At 41.3% G+C, this 16,303-nt stretch overlaps 1 protein-coding gene across 1 annotated transcript in view; it reads left to right on the top strand.

Annotated features, from left to right (window-relative positions):
* Positions 1-14,660, top strand: part of Dtx4 (deltex E3 ubiquitin ligase 4) — a 64,219-nt gene extending 49,559 nt beyond the window's left edge. The window contains exon 10 of the transcript XR_004769038.1: positions 14,503-14,660. The gene's annotated coding sequence lies outside the window, so the exon portion shown is untranslated. The remainder of the gene's footprint in view (positions 1-14,502) is intronic.
* The last annotated feature ends 1,643 nt before the right edge of the window (positions 14,661-16,303 follow it).

Raw genomic sequence — 16,303 nt, forward strand, 5'->3', positions numbered from 1 at the left:
CGAAACTTAAGTGCAAATGGATCAAAGATCTCTCCATAAATCCAGCCACACTGAATCTTCTAGAAGAGAAAGTGGGAATAACCCTTGAACAAATTGGCACAGGAGAACGATTCCTGAACATCATGCCAGAAGCACAGACACTGAGGTCTGCAATCAATAAATGGGACCTCCTGAAACTGAGAAGCTTCTGTAAGGCAAAGGACACAGTCAGTAAGACAAAACGACCACCCACAGAATGGGAAAAGATCTTCACCAGCCCCACATCTGACAGAGGACTGATTTCCAAAATATACAAGGAGCTCAAGAAGCTAGCCACCAAAACACCATACAATGAAATTAAAAAGTGGGGTGCAGAACTAAACAGAGATTTTTCAACAGAGGAATCTGAAATGGCTGAAAGACACTTAAGAAAGTGCTCAAAATCCTTGGCCATCAGAGAAATGCAACTCAAAACAACTCTGAGATACCACCTCATACCTATCAGAATGGCTAAAATAAAAAATACCAATGACAACCTATGCTGGAGAGGATGCGGAGAAGAAGGAACACTCCTCCATTGCTGGTGGGAGTGTGAACTTGTAAGACCACTTTGGAAATCAGTATGGCGGTTGCTCAGAAAAATGGGAATCAATCTACCTCAAGATCCAGCCATTCCTCTCTTGGGTATATACCCAAATACTGCATGTTCATACAACAAGGACATATGTTCAACCATGTTCATAGCAGCATTGTTTGTAATAGCCAGAACCTGGAAGCAACCTAGATGCCCCTCAACTGAAGAATGGATTGAGAAAATGTGGTACATTTATACAATGGAGTACTACTCAGCAGAAAAATGCAATGGAATCTTGAAATTCGCAGGCAAATGGATGGAACTAGAAGAAACCATCCTGAGTGAGGTAACCCAGTCACAAAAAGACAAACATGGTATGTACTCACTCATATATGAATTTTAGACATAGAGCAAAGGTTTACCAGCCTATAATCCTCTTCCCCAAAGAAACTAGAAATCATCAATGACTCTAAGGGATAAATGGACCCCAGGAATGGGAAGTGGCATGAACTCCTGAGCTAATTGAGAGCATGAGGGTAGAGGAGTGGGTGCTGCCACAATAAGAGCACAAGAGGAAGAGTAGAGGAGAAGAAATGGAGGAGCAGAGATATTGAGTTGGGGGAAGAATAGAAGAGAGAGAGCAGGATGAGAGATATCATATCAGAGGGAGCCACTATAGGTCCGAGAAGAGATCTGGAACTAGGGAGATCTCCAGAGACCTACAAGGATGACACGATCTGACAGTCCGGGCAGTGGAGGAGAGGATGGCCTAGAAGCCCTTCCCCTAGAATGAGATTGATGACTACTCTCTATGCTATCCTAGAGTCCTCATCCAGTGGCTGATGGAAGCAGAGACAGACATCCACAGAAATACACTGAGCTGAAATCTGGAACCTAGTTGAAGAGAGGGAGGAATGAAGAACGAAGTGGTCTGTACCAGGTTGAAGAAACCCACAGAAACAGTTGGCCTGAAAAAGGGAAAGCATATTGACCCCAGAAGCTCTTTGTGAGGCCAGTACGGGACTGATCCAGCCCCCTGATCATGGATGCCAATGGGGAGGCCCCTATTCTCCTGGGAGCCTCCGGAGGTGGACTGGCATTTTGCCCTGGTGTGTGTGGGGGACTTTGAGAGCCCATCCCACTTGAAGGGAGGCACTCTGTCTCTGGACACATGGGGAGGAGCCTAGGCCCAGCACAGGAAGATTTGGTGGACTTGGTGGAGACCCTGTTGGGGGCCCTACCCTGCCTGGGGAGTGGTGGGTGGATGGGGTTGGGGGTAGGTTGGAGGTGGGGGAGAAGGAATAGGGGCGAGGGGAGGGAGAGGGAGAGAGAGGGGGGACTTACATGTGAAACAAGCCTGTTCCCTAACTTGAATTAATAATAATAATAATAATAATAATAATAATAATAATAATAATAATGAGGAAAAAAATAAAATACTAAAAAAAGAAACCCCAGAAATAAAAAGTTTTATATTCAATTTGTATTATCTTAATGTCTTATCTCTTAATTATAAATATTAAGAATTTATAATCCAATTAGTTAGATCCAGTTAATATTCTTTTTTCTTTTTTAAGTAGGAAGAACTTGAATTAAGAGTTTTGAGTCAACATAGAGGTACTTCCCCTGATGCAGTTCCTTTTGGAAGATTTAAAATAAATTATCAATAAAAAAACTAACTAAAAATTTAAATCTAAATTACACTGAATAATGGGAGACAATATTTTACAAAGATAGTGAAAATACTTGAGTCTTTTCGAACATGATGACTCTGTTCCAGTAAGGTAGGAGGTCTGAATAAATAATCATTTCTAACAAGAATGTAATTAAGAGCGTTGGTGGGGCACGCCTTTAATCCCAGCACTCAGGAGGCAGAAGCAGGCAGATATCTGTGTGTTTGAGACCAGCCTGGTCTACAAGAGCTAGTTCCAGGACAGCCTCCAAAGCCACAGAGAAACCCTGTCTCAAAAAACCAAAAAAAAAAAAAAAAAAGAATGAAATTAATATAAAACAGCACCTTTATCTATATCACTAAAGCCAATGTTAGTAAGTGATAATTCCATCACCTAGGATTACACCAAGCAAATTCCAAACATCTTAAATATTGAAAAATATAAATGTGAAAAGATTTAAGAAATACAAAAAAGAGGATCAGTAAAAATATTGTCAGAGAGGGCTTAAGTCTGGTCACCTGGAGCACTCAGTTGCCAGTATAGTCGAAAACAGGTGGCATTCTGCTTTTTTTGATGTCTCTGTGGCATTGTTCTCAGAAGTTGGCACAAGTTTGTGGTGAGACTTAACGAATCTAAGAATTTATCTTTTAAAGTTTTACAACACAAAAAGCTAGTTAAAAGTAACCGATACTCACGTCCAGGTTAAAGGTGATCTTGATGTTGCTTATTTATTTTTAACAGATTAATTAACTTGCTTGGTCTTAGTTAATGTTCCGAGCTCTGTCTTTCGGGAGTTCGCCGTGGATTGAATTGTTAGGGATCACCTTGAAGTCCCTGTCGAAAGTCATAGAGAGGGAGTAGCAGTAAGTCTGAGCAAAGGGGTCAAGACCATGATGGGGACCCACAGAGATAGTTGGCCCAAGCAAGTGGGAGCTCACTGACTCCAGACTGACAGCTGAGGAACCTGCATGGGACCGAACTGGGCCTTTGAATGTGGGTGTCAGTTGTGGGGCTTGGGCAGTTTGTGGGGCCTCTGGCAGTGGAACCAGGATTTATCCCTAGCGCATGAACTGGCTTTTTGGAGCCCATTCCCAATGGAGGAATACCTTGCTCAGCCTAAATAGAGCGGGGAGGGCCTTGGGTCCTGCCTCAAGAGATGTGACACAATTTGTTGACTCCCCATGGGAGGCCTCACCCTTTCTGAGGCATGGATGGGGTGTGGTGTGGGGAGAAGGCGGCAAGAGCAAGGGGGATGGGAGGGTGAGAGGGAGAGGGAACTAGGATTGGTATGCAAAATAAGATTGTTTTAAAAGTAAAAAAACAATAAAAAAATCATATGATGTCTCCTTTTAATAGAGGTAACTCATGATTATTCTAAAAAATGTACAGGCTGCCCCATACTTATTTTATAAGGAGACACGGACATCTTTTAAAGGGGGAGTAAATTTTAGCTTCCTCAGAGTTAAGAGGAATATCTTCGGCTAATGAAGAAGAAAGCTTGAGTTAATTTAGACATTTAGTGACATTTGCTTATTTATTCATCAATACAGAAGCTTTAAGATAATAAACATAATGCAAATTTTGTGCAGCAGTCCAAACTTTACAAATAGATTTAAACATTTGCTCACAAAATCACCTAGGATTATTAGGCAGAGGAACACCCCAAGAGGGAATATTTTTAAGTAAAAATTTTCCTTTTGTTAAGGTAGTGCCTATCCAGCTTTACTCAATAGGAAAACATGCAAACATAGCATTTGGATAAAATCTAATCAAATTTTAAATGGCCCATTCGGTAAAAGGATAAAACACAAAAGTCTCAAATATGGAGAGCTAGCTGGATTTGGTTCCCAGCACCCATATGGAGGCTCACTGCTGTCTGTAACTCCAGTTCCAGCAGATCCGACACCCTCTGGTAGCCTCTGTGGTGAACATACTTGCATTCAGGCAAAACACTTAGAAAACAAAATCAGTAAGTCTAAGAATTGTTAAAGAAATTATCTAATAAAACCCTTGTTCCCTAAGCTTGCATTTTCTATAAATATTATTAAGAGAAAATCAATATTTAAGAAAACATTATTGTTTTAAATAGAGAATCAGGCACCGGTTCTACAGAGTATAGAATTTTGACCTTAGAAATTCTTAATGGCCTGAAACTGAAAGCAAATACTTTGTATCTTAAATATCTAGAAGTTACAAATAAAGGAAAAAACACTGAGCCTTTTCTGTATTCTTTTAACAAATTTAAACACTATTTCTTAAACGTTTAATTCTTATTATAACAGGCATTTAGAAATTGCTTTTGTGCAGGGGAGCACGCCTTTATCCTAGCAGAGGCAGGCAGGTGGATCTCTATGAGTTCAAGGCCAGGGTGAGTGCTTTTGTTTTAAAAGAGGTTTGTAGGAGAGGTGGGGGTGGGGTGGTGGGGTGGGGAGTCCTCCTCTTTTGAATCAGGCATTTCTGTCTCCACCCTGTTTTCTGTACTTTCACTTTAAGTCAGCTAGCCTTCTTCTACCTTTGTAGTGAGTATATTAACTATTTAACAACCATTCAACTCATTTTTTTGTTTGTTTGGTTTTTTTTGTTTTGTTTTTGTTTTTTTTAGGCTTAAGGTCTTACATTGTAAAGGACAAATTACATTAATGATATATTAAAACATGTTGGATTAACTATAAACTGTAAGATACATTTGTAAGCCTTTATGTAAATTAAGTAGGGCTTTAAATGACTGTTTTTTTCTTTAGTCCCCAAACTTTAGAGTTCTATCTTATTTAGGTTTGCCTAAGATAAGGATCTTGAAAAAACTGTTTTTAAAAGAGCCAGTAGCAGTCAAAACTCACCCTAAAATGTCCACATTCACACACACACACACACACACACACACACACACACACACACACACACCCCTTATTAAATCAGACATTCCAAGAGTGTTAAGTCTAGTGCAAAATAAGTTTTAAAATGTAAGACAAAGTGGGCATAGTTTAAAAATAAATCAGCTATGTTTAGGAATTTTAGGGCAGAGAGTTTTGTCCCACTTAAACAAGTACATGATCTTGAACACGTGTAACGCAGCCAGAAGAGGACTCCTTGACAAAACAAAATAGTTCCCTTCTCTAATCATCCAGAAAAGCAAAGCCTACCCAAAGGAAAAGGATCAAAGGGGAAAGGTGCTGTATAAAATTGGATTCCTATATTTCTCTGTTTATGAACAAATAAGCCAAAAAAAAAAAAAACACCTCCCCAAATGGAAATGTTAATATAGCATGGGATTTCCCCCCTCTAGGTTTTCTCTTAGAGGCCATAATAGTCTTTTCCCTTGATACAGAATTTGTTCTGCTTGGAGATAAGGAAGAGACAACATTAGAGAACACACGAGAATATGGAGCTAACAGGCAGACATCTCAGAATTTACTTTTGGCTCTGACAGAACCTTAAGATTTTCTTACTTTCCTCCTTGGTTTTAGCATCACATTTGAACTTATAGCTTCTAAAGCTCTTTTTAAATATAAATTACAAATTTCATCATTTGTTTATATGTATTAAAATTCTAATTAAGCTGTCCATCATTAATTCTACTGTCCACCAAGGACTTCTCATTAATGCAAAACAATCCCACCAACAATAATTTAGGATAAAAATTTTTCCCATGAGGGGGTTGGAGAGATGGCTCAGTGGTTAAGAGCACTGACTGCTCTTCCAGAGGACCTGGGTTCAATTCTTAGCACCCACATGGCAGCTCACAACTGTCTCTAACTCTAGTTCCATGAGATCCAACACCCATGGCAAAACATTCAGTGTACATAAAATAAAAATAAATTTTAAAAAGTTTCCATGAGGCAGTCATAAAACCAAATTATATTCACTTGTGTACCCTCCATTCCCAAATACTTCTGAGCTGAATGATCACAATTATCAAACATAAAAGCAGATGGAGGCCCCAAAGCCAGTTTTCTTTAGCAGTTCCTCTTTGGGTCTCAGCTTCCCATTTTCTTCTGAAAACCACCAGCTTCCCTAAGCTAGCTAGGGGATCTGCGATTTGATTCAGATTTCTGTGCTGCCTGAGCTAAAGACAGAGGGGGCATTAAGCAAAGAGATGGCAGAAAAATGCTAATTAGATATTGGGGTGATGGAAGGAGAAAAGGACAAAAGCCATCAAGCTAACAATACCCTAAGACAGAACACTCTGAAACAAACAAAACAAAGGAAACACACCCTCCAAACCCCTCCCCAAATATCCAAACAGAATCCTTCCAACCAGCTCAGAATAAACCTGATTGGCTACTGACCAAAAGACTGGGAGGCCCAGGCCCCACAAAGAACTTACCAAAATCTACCAGAAGAGACAATGAGAGTTGGGTACAAGGGTCCCATGATAGTACTTGGTCCCGGTTTGGGTGACTCTTCCAATGAAAATGGATCATCCTTGAGTTCTCATACTCAGGTGCTAAAACTGTCCAAGCAAAAACAGAGCTCTTCCTTGAAAGATTATTCAAGAGTTTATTCTGTAGCCAAGACTAAGTTACCATGTGCAGGGGAAACAGATTCAGCTTACCTTAAATTCCGTTGTGATAATGGTTTCATGAACTTTTTATGACAGAACAAAGAAAACCATAATTAAAGCTATTTTTCAGATACATTGATAGGGACACCAGGTAGGTAGATAGGCGGGATCCAACAGAGCACAGAAGTCTTTGCTATATGATCCAGATGATGTCTGAAGATGCTGACAGCCTTACCCTCTGAGTTGGTGGAAAATGGTGGTCTGTGTATACAGTCCAAAAAGTATTGTACCTGATAGCCACAAGCATGTTAGGACAAAAACAGAGCTAGATGGCAAATAGCTGCTAAGGAGGCTAAAGATAATTTGGATCTGGACATGTAGCATTTTTACTTGTCCTTAATCTTACACAGTCAGTCAACATTGTAGAATCTTTAACATGGGTGCTTTTGTTTGTTTTTGGTGTTTGTTTTTGTTTTCTAGGTACTTAGGTTCACAGACTGAAGATTTTGTTTTTGTTTTTGTTTTCTAGGAACTTAGGTTCACAGACTGAAGATTTAGTCTTGGTTGTCAGTCCATGATTGCAATAGCACACTTTGCTATTCCTTTGTTTTCCTCTGAATTCTGAGGCAGTCTCATCACAGTCTCAATACAGATTTCCAGAACATTCTAATGGAAACTTGTTTCGTTGCTCTATGAGGTAAACAGGAACTGAATATCTGTTGTTGATCAGGCAATCATTGTAGGTACTATTGTGCAGTAGCCTATGTCAGATTTAATGTTTTTTGTAAAAGTCAAAAGGATAGTGTGAATACTTAGGTCTCCCTTCCCCTTATTGTTTCAAAAGTGTGTGTGTGTGATATATGTGTGTTTGTGTGTTGTGTGGATGTACGTGTGTACCCATGCATGTAGAGGCCCGGAGCTGACTTCAGGCACCTTCCTGGACTGCTCTCTACTTAATTAGCATTATTGAGGCACAGTATTTTTTGGAACCCAGAGCTTACTGGTTTTGCTATTCCAGTTAGCCAGCTTGCCATCTCTGCCTCGTGCATGCTAGGGTTACAGATGAGCCACCATGTCCTCTCAGCACTTAAGCAGGTCCTGGACATGTGAATTCCAGCCCTCATAATTGCAAGCACTTTACATGCTACTTTATCTCCCCAACACGATTCCCTTTCATCTCCTCTCCAAACTCAAGTCTTCAAAGCTTGAGCCAGTACAGGTAACTCCTTTTTCCTCTCCACTTTTCTTCAGGCTTCTCTGAGACCCTACTGTGAAAAGTCTATTTATCTCCCTTCAGCTGGAAACAGGACCTTGGCCTGGAGCGCTCAGCACAGAATTTTATTATGTCTTCATTTCTTACTACTCACATCTTTCTGGCCACGTGACTTCTTATTTGAGGAAGATTTGGGCAAAAGAGGTAATTGAGTAGCTTTGGGTTTCTCTGAGTTTACTGTTGTCAGCTTTCATATTCCCACATTTGTTTTACTATCAAATTATACAAAAGAAAATTCAGAATAACATTTAGTGTTTCTTTTAAATGAACAACTTTATCATTTGTTATAATCAGGAGATTTTGAAATGTATAAAACATTTTTTGTTAAATATATAGAAATATTCTGAACCATAGCAAATCTGTTTTGTTACCTCCCTTGTTGCTATAGGATTGTGATGCTTTGCATTGTACTCATTATGGCTTCTTTTCTGTTTTATCCTTATTAATAAAAGCAATCTTTTATTAATTTTTTTGATTTGTTGAGTACTGAGCCCTAAATGGGACATCTCTATCAGTACCACCACCACCCAGGCCTAAGGAACACTGTGAAAGAGTGGGCAGGAAGAATGTAAGAGCTAAAGGACCAGGAAGAATGCCATGAAATGCTGTCATCCAGAAATGCCATCATGAACACACAACAGCAATAGATACCTGCATAAGAGTGAGCCCTTCAACATTCCATCATGGCTAAAAATGCCCATGAGATCCCACCAGGAGCTATTATTAATGGTACCTGTGGGAGGAGGTATCATGTTCTTCAATGGTAGCATTTTTATTATTTATTATCCTCCTCTAATGGGCCTTCAGATGAAGCAAAGTCAAAGTTACCGCCATTTTTCTTCCACCCAAAATATTCATGACTAGGTCAAGACAAAAACAATAGCATTAATTTAGGTTTTCTGAGGTGGTTCTTCCATCTCAGGATATATGTACTTGGGAGCTTTGGATCCTCTGTTGAAATAGAGGTGTGTGTGTGTGTGTGTGTGTGTGTGTGTGTGTGTGTGTGCGCGCGCGCGCGCGCGCGCGCGCGCGCGCGTGTGCCATCATACATGCATGCACATATCTTGCTAATGTGTGCTGGTTTCCTTTGGTTTGGTTTTGCATAGTCACTCAAGTTTCTTAATTGCTATTTTGACAAATAAGGATGTGAAAAAGAGATTTTAGTACAGAAATAACATTGCTACCCTAGTGCCGTAGTTGACATCAGAGAAGGTCTGGGTTTTCCCTAAACTTTCACCTCCACAGCACCTAAATAATAGCACCTACTTGCAAGGGATAGATCAAGCTGCTCAGAGGACTGGCTCCGGGCACCACTAGACCATTCAGGTGGTATAGGCAGGAGCTTGAAGGATATCAGCTTTTGCTTTCTGACCCTGCAAGAAAGTCTGGAGATTGTTTTTATAGCTCATTTCTTCCAGGATTTGGAAAGGGGCATGTTAGAAGACCTGAGGATCCTGCCTTTCCCTGGTTGTTTATGACAATATGAGGAGCCATATTAACTCAGAACAATGCCTGAATATTTTAATAATGTCCTAAACAAAGGGAAATGGTAAAGTTGTAGTGACATTTGGGTTAATGACATAGGCCAAGTAGAATGACTGATGGCTTGCTTTTTGAAATAATTCATTCTAGCCTTCCTTTAGACTGCAGCAGACAAACTTGCCCTGTAAATGACAAACCAGCTTGTAAGTATTTCAGGCTGTGCCAGCAAATGGTTTCTTGGGTTTTGACTTTTTGTGCAAAGGTGTGTGATGTGTAAACAAGCAATCATGGCTGTGTTCTAGTAACTTATTACTTACAAAAATGCATCACAATGGACTTGTCCTGGATTCTGGTGTTTACTGATCCCTTATTAATAATAACTAGATTATAAACTGTCAAGATTTGAGCATGAAAAAAAAGCTCAATACCACTCATCTATCATGAGAGAAATGAAATGAGAACAGGTTTCATTTCACCCCATCTAGAAGGTTATCCCTAAAAGACAAGAAGTAAATGCTGACAATGACTCAGAGAAATGGAAATTCTTATGTTGTGGACTGTTAGTTTAAGATGTGTGACATTTGTTTATGCTGTGGAACACTTGTTTAATGATGCGAAGGTGTGTTGCATTCTTTTATGTTGCATTTGTTTAACTCTGTGCAGCTGTGTTACTTAGTCCACCTGATTAGACTAATAAAGACCTGAACATGCAATAGCCAGGAAGAAGAGAGAACTAGGTGGGGCTGCCAGGCAGAAAGAATAAATAGGAGGAGAAATTTAAGCTTGAAAAAAAGAGGAGGTGCAAGGATTGAGAAAAGGAAGAGAGGAGGACACCAGGGGCCAGAAACCCAGCCCCACATCCAGTCACTGAGTAAGGAAAGAAAGCTATGTAGAGTAATAGAAAGGTAAAAAGCCCAGAGGAAAAATGTAGCTAAGGAGAAACAGGATAATTTAAGTTAGAAGAGCTGTCTAGAAACAAGCCAAGCTAAGAAGCTGGGGATTCATAAGTAAGAATAAGCCTCTATATTTATTTGGGAGCTGGGTGGAGTGCCCCCAAAGAGTAAAACAACAACAACAACAACAACAACAACAACAACAACAACAACAACAAAGCCACTACACTCTTAAGCACTATTGGTGAGAGTGGAAGTTAGTACAGCCATATGAAAAATGGTATGGATGCTTCTCAAGAAACTCGAAGTAACTTCTGTATCCTCTAGCTCACCAGGTGTATACCCAAAGGAAATGAAACCTTTCTGCCAAAACGATGCTTGCACCCCATGCTTGCTGCAGCACTCCCACAATAGCCAAAACATGGAAAATCCCAGTGCCTTTCACCCAGTGAATGAGGAAACTCGAACAGCTACTCAGAAAGCATGAGATCATGTCCTCTGCAGCAATATGAAAAGAACTAGAGAACATTATAGTAAATGAGGCTAGATGGACACAGAAAGATGAACAGTCTAAGCTCTCAATCATTTATGAAAAGCAGCAAGCTTATAGATGGACAAAGTGAACAGTGGGCACTAGGATGGGAAGGGTCAGAGGTAAGCGGGACAAGAAGAGATTAGCAGGGACTTCTGTTTTACTTAAAAAATTGTATTCTTTGACAATCTCATACTTGTATGTAACACATTCTGCCCATGCGCATTCCTCTACCCCCTCTTTTCTTCCACCGGTCCTCCTCCTTCCCCCTGTCAAGTCCCTGTCCCATTTTCGTAGCCTTTTATTTTGATTTTGCATTTGTTTTGTGACCCATCAAGTTTAATCAGGGCTACTTATGTGGGCTTGGATGTGAAAATATTCACTGTAGCACAGGAACTCACCAGTGGTTACTTCTCAAAAGACAACAGCTTCCTCTCTTCTGGCAATCCTTAGCTTCCCTTTGCTCCCTTGGGTGAGTTCAAGTGGGACCTCATGAGATCCTTCCCCTTCTATGGCTGAATACTCACTGTCTATGTCTTGAGTAGTCCCTATGCTAGCAACTGCAGCTGTCATGAGCGCGTGAGAGCCTTGATCACATCGTGGCCCCAAAACAGTGTTTCAAGGCCCTTCTTCAGCTCTCATATCCTTACCTCCACAAAAGGAAGTTTCAGAAATGGGAGAGGGCATGGGGTGGTGAGTGCTCAATATATACACGTATAAAAATATCACAGTAGGTTGGGAAGGTGACTGCCCATAAAGTGCCTGCCATGGAAGTGTATGGACCTGAGTTTGGCTCTCCAACACCCATTATTATGTTAGCCAGACTGGGTAGCAGAGGGTTACAGGTCTTTAATCTCAAGGCTGAGTGAGGAGTAGGAAACAGGTAGATGCCTGGAGCTCACTGGCCAGACAGCCTATCCAAAATGGTTAGCATCAGATTCAGTCAGAGATTTTGACTCAAAGAAATAAACAAGCAAACAAACAAATAAGGTAGAGAAAGACAGAATGCCCAGCATCCTCAGCTGGCCTCCACACAGGCTTGCACATGCATATACACTTAATTACCACCCTTCCCCCTAATACTGCACAAAGTCACACAGCTAGCTGGGAACCTGGAGACTGGATTCAATTCCCCATTCTGCCACTAAGCTGCTGTCGGCTTTAAGGAAGTCAGGTCTGTCTTTGAGTCTCTATTTTCCCAGCTGCAGAGTCAGCTAAGTCCTTTCCAGTGTCTCTATGATACAAGGTCCTTTCCATACAAGGTCTCTATGTCATGTGGCCCAGGATCTGCAAGCCAGTTATAGCAATCTTCTTGACCCAAAGCTATAGCTGAATATTTCACTCAGTCAAATTAAGGATATTCTTAATTTATGCCATGCACCATGTGTTAGTGCACCTGCTAACACATCCTCTTGGTGAATTGTTCCTTTGTGTGATGTGTGATTTATGAATCTTACTTTTATTTCCACCAGAACTATTTGTGGTGAGGGGGTTGCCCAGCTTGTGGTGGTATCTGTCCCTGAGTTTTTAGCTTTGCCTCTTGCTGAGAGGCCTAAGACACTCACACAGTGTTTATGCTAATTCCTTGGTTTGGGTAATTGGGAACTAGAGTCACATCTGTGTTGATACAGGTCTTCATACAGATCTTTGTGACTTTGGGGACAGTTCTTAACCCCTGGAACACTGAATACAAGACCAGTGGCCTGTGTCCCCACCACATCCTTTAAGGCCCTGGTATTCTGGCCTAGCTCAGAAAGCCCCTTAGGGTCAGGGGGAATTTCTTGCCCCTTCTCTTGTGCCCTCCCCTTAAAAGAATAGTTGCAATTCTAAGAGGGTCAAAGTAGCTACTTTGTTTCCCCAAAAGAAGCCCCAATGTGCTCTGCTGAGCCAAACAGGGTCTCCATGCTTTTCCTTTCACAGTCTCAGCACCAGCAGCTATGTTCTCCCACTCTGAGACTCCAGGGATGACAAACGGGATTGGAGATACACCTTGTGAGATGCTGACCCCTTGAAGCTATGTGCTGTATCTGTGGCTGTCTGTTTCCCTCTTTTTGAAAGATTCAGACTTTTGTAAGATTCAGGTTTTAACCTTGGTCAAAACTACTTGCCGGAGTCTTACACTGCTTTGCGTTTACAATGTGCAGCACTGTTTCACAAAAGGTAAGAATGAACTTCTACTCATCCCAAGAATAGAATTGATGACCAACCAAGTATGGATAGCACCAAAGGCCCTCTTGGTGAGCCAATAAGGTTTTTGTTTGTTTGCATTTTGTTTTTGTTTTTCTTACAGGAATATGGGCGAAAGGTTACTTATTGGGTAAGAAATGACACAAAGACAGCTACACTACCACACCCTACCCTAACATGGGGGGCAGCTCACAGAAGTTGGAAACCTAGAGCCTGAAAATGGCTCAACAGCCTGGAGACTTCTCTTCCAGCCAGCTCAGGTGATATGAGCCTCTTCCAGGTGATTCTTCAAGGATCATTCTGCCTCTTCCAGACAGCCTGACTGGTCTGAGCCTCTTATAGTTAGCTCAGCTTGTCTGAGGGCGTTTCTCAGAAGTCCTTACTATTTATATATGCCTAATTGTCTTAGGGTTCTATTGCTGTGAAGAGACACCATGACCACTGAAACTCTTGTAAAGGAAAACATTTAATTGGGCCTGGCTTACAGTTCTGAGGTTTAGTATCTTGGCAGGAAGCACAGCAGCACACAGGCAGACATGGGGCTGGAGAGGTAGCAGAGAGTTCTACATCTGGATCTGCAGGCAGAAGGAAGACGGAGTGAGACACTGGACCTCACTTAAGCATTTGAAACCTCAAAGCCCACCCCCAGTGACACAGTTCCTCCAACAAGGCCACACCTACTCCAGAAAGACCACAACTTCTAATAGTGCCACTCCCTACAAGCCTACTGGGGGAATTTTCATTTAAACCTGAAGCCTTTGAGTTGTTTCTTTCCCAAGCTTAGGGAGTGCCCTGGTTAGTATTTTGTCAATTTGACAAACCTTAAGAAAATGCCTCCAACTGATTGGACCTTGGATGAGCCTGAGGAGCATTTTTCTTGAGTAATGACTAATGTGAAAGGGCCCACACTGATGCCGTGCTGCCCCCAGTCTCTTAGTCCTGTGTTGTATAAGAAAGCAGGTTGAGTGCCTGGGGAGTGGAGGAGGGATGGCTAGGGGCATGTGGGATGTTTGGGGGCGGGGAGAAGGTATTGACATGTGAAGTAAGCTTGTTCCTAATTTGAACTAATTAAAAAAAAAAAAGAAAGAAAAAAGAAAGCAGGTTGAGGATGCCACAGGGAGCACATCAGTAAGCAGTGCTCTTTCATGGCCTCTGCTTCAGTTCCTGCCTTGAGTTCCTGCCCTGATCCTTCCTCCCCCTTCAGGGATGAGTGTGACCTACAGAATGGAATGTTGACTTTTCCCTTAGAACATTCTGAGTCTTAAGAAGCTTCCCTACCGAGATGGAAAGTTTTTATATCAGGAGATTAGCATGCAACATCATGAAAGCATTGAGAACATAGCCACCCAGCATAAGAAACAATTGCTGCCCCCTTTGCTTGTCTGTTATCAACACCATCCGAATGGAGGTTTCTGGGAGAGGGCTGGTGGATGTCCAGATGTCAGGTGTTCTGTTTGTAACTGCTGTGATTTCAAGTTCTTGGTGTTGTTCTACGAGAGGACATCGCCCCCTGGTGCTCATGAGGTGTATGTGCAGAACAATAAACTGCAAATGAACAAGCACAAATTGTTGTTACTCCTAAGGGCCTGCTTTTGTAGAAGTGCTTTGGCACCTGTCTCAGAAGCACGTGGGTTACTTCCTCTATGTGTGAAAAACCTCAATCCAACTAGCCAGAGAAAGGGAACCCCCCCCACTTTCTTTATTTTCTAAAAATCTCCATATCTCTTCTACCCACACATTTGACCTGGCTTGACTCTAGGTTCCTCCCAATTAACAGAGCACATGGCAAAGGAAATGAGTGTGAACTTGTGGAAGAATGGTTATCTTGAAAACTAGGAATGTTAACTTCTTTTTTCTTAAGATTTATTTGTTTTGATGTTATGCGTATGAGCGTTTTGCCTGTAGTTTTGCCCCCACTCCCCCGGCTCTGTAGTTAGAGGGCTGTGAGTGGCTGTGTGGGTATTAGGAATACAACCCCAGAGAGCACCAAGTGCTCTCAGCTGCTGAATCAGCTCTCTGGACCTGGATGCTAACTTCTTGAAAGTGGCTTCACTTGACTACAATAGAGTGCATGTTTTAATCATTTGCAAGAGGATTTTTTTTTCTTCAAATAAATGTTTAGTTTTAATTATTCTAACACTGATTATAACACAATAAGAAATGAAGAGCTTCCATTATATCAAATTCTCTGGCCATCTCTCATATTCTATAGGATGTGGCTTTCTCAGAAGCCAGGCCTTACTTGCCACAGACTCCAACCTAAGGAACCCAGAGCTTGGCAGAGCCAAGAGTTCCACTTGGAGAGCAGGTTGTGACTTTGTGAAATGGCTTGACTGTGAAGCAGAAACCCCAAATTCTGATGTCAAACAGATGAGCACTGGGACAGAATGTTACTAGGCACACATTTTTAATGAATATTTGCATGCATTTTTGTTAGTAGAAATATGTTAGTGAAATACTTTTGTCTCACTAGGAAGTTTGTACCTTAAAGGTCTAGCAGTCTCCTGCTGTGATTTGCAGATTCGGTAATCCTTCAAGGAATTTGCATTGAAGAGGCAGCACTTGAAGAAAAATTGTTAGCTTGGCTGAAACACATAAAACTCACTCAGAACCCACAAAGCAAGAAGGAAAAAGTTTTCATACTGAACATCTAATACAGAAAAGATCAGGTTTGGTGAAGAGGTCATAGAATGAACCCCACTGACTGGGCAGTAGGGAGGGCAGAATTCAAACTCAACTGTTCACTCCTCTCTGTATCTCAGCTGGAAATGGATGAGTAATTCTTCCACATTCCCAGAGGCTGAGACACTTGGAGCTCTTCAGAAGAGCCTACTGTGTGCACAGGCCCTTGTTTGTCAACATTAAGGAGAGAATACATTATCTTCCACAGACAATAGCCCACTGATGGTGTGCTGTGGTGAATGGACTCATAATTTCTAAAGCAGCTGTGGGGGAATTTCTATGTTGTAGAGAATTAAATCCAATATTAAAAATGAGCAAAACCCCAACTACTGCCAGGTGTCAATCATTTTTTCTGACAGATGTCCCATGGAAGCCATCCTGTAGTTGAAATAAATGTCACAGGAGGTTCTGGATGCCTTTTCCAGTTAACTTAATGACATAACTTTTGTCACATCAGCCCTGCTTCTAGCAGTGAAAACTAGCAAAGCCTAAAGGGACAGAAGATGATACTTTCTGTATAGTTTTAG

Source organism: Cricetulus griseus, chromosome 3 (assembly GCF_003668045.3).
Source record: "Cricetulus griseus strain 17A/GY chromosome 3, alternate assembly CriGri-PICRH-1.0, whole genome shotgun sequence".
NCBI lineage: Eukaryota > Metazoa > Chordata > Mammalia > Rodentia > Cricetidae > Cricetulus > Cricetulus griseus.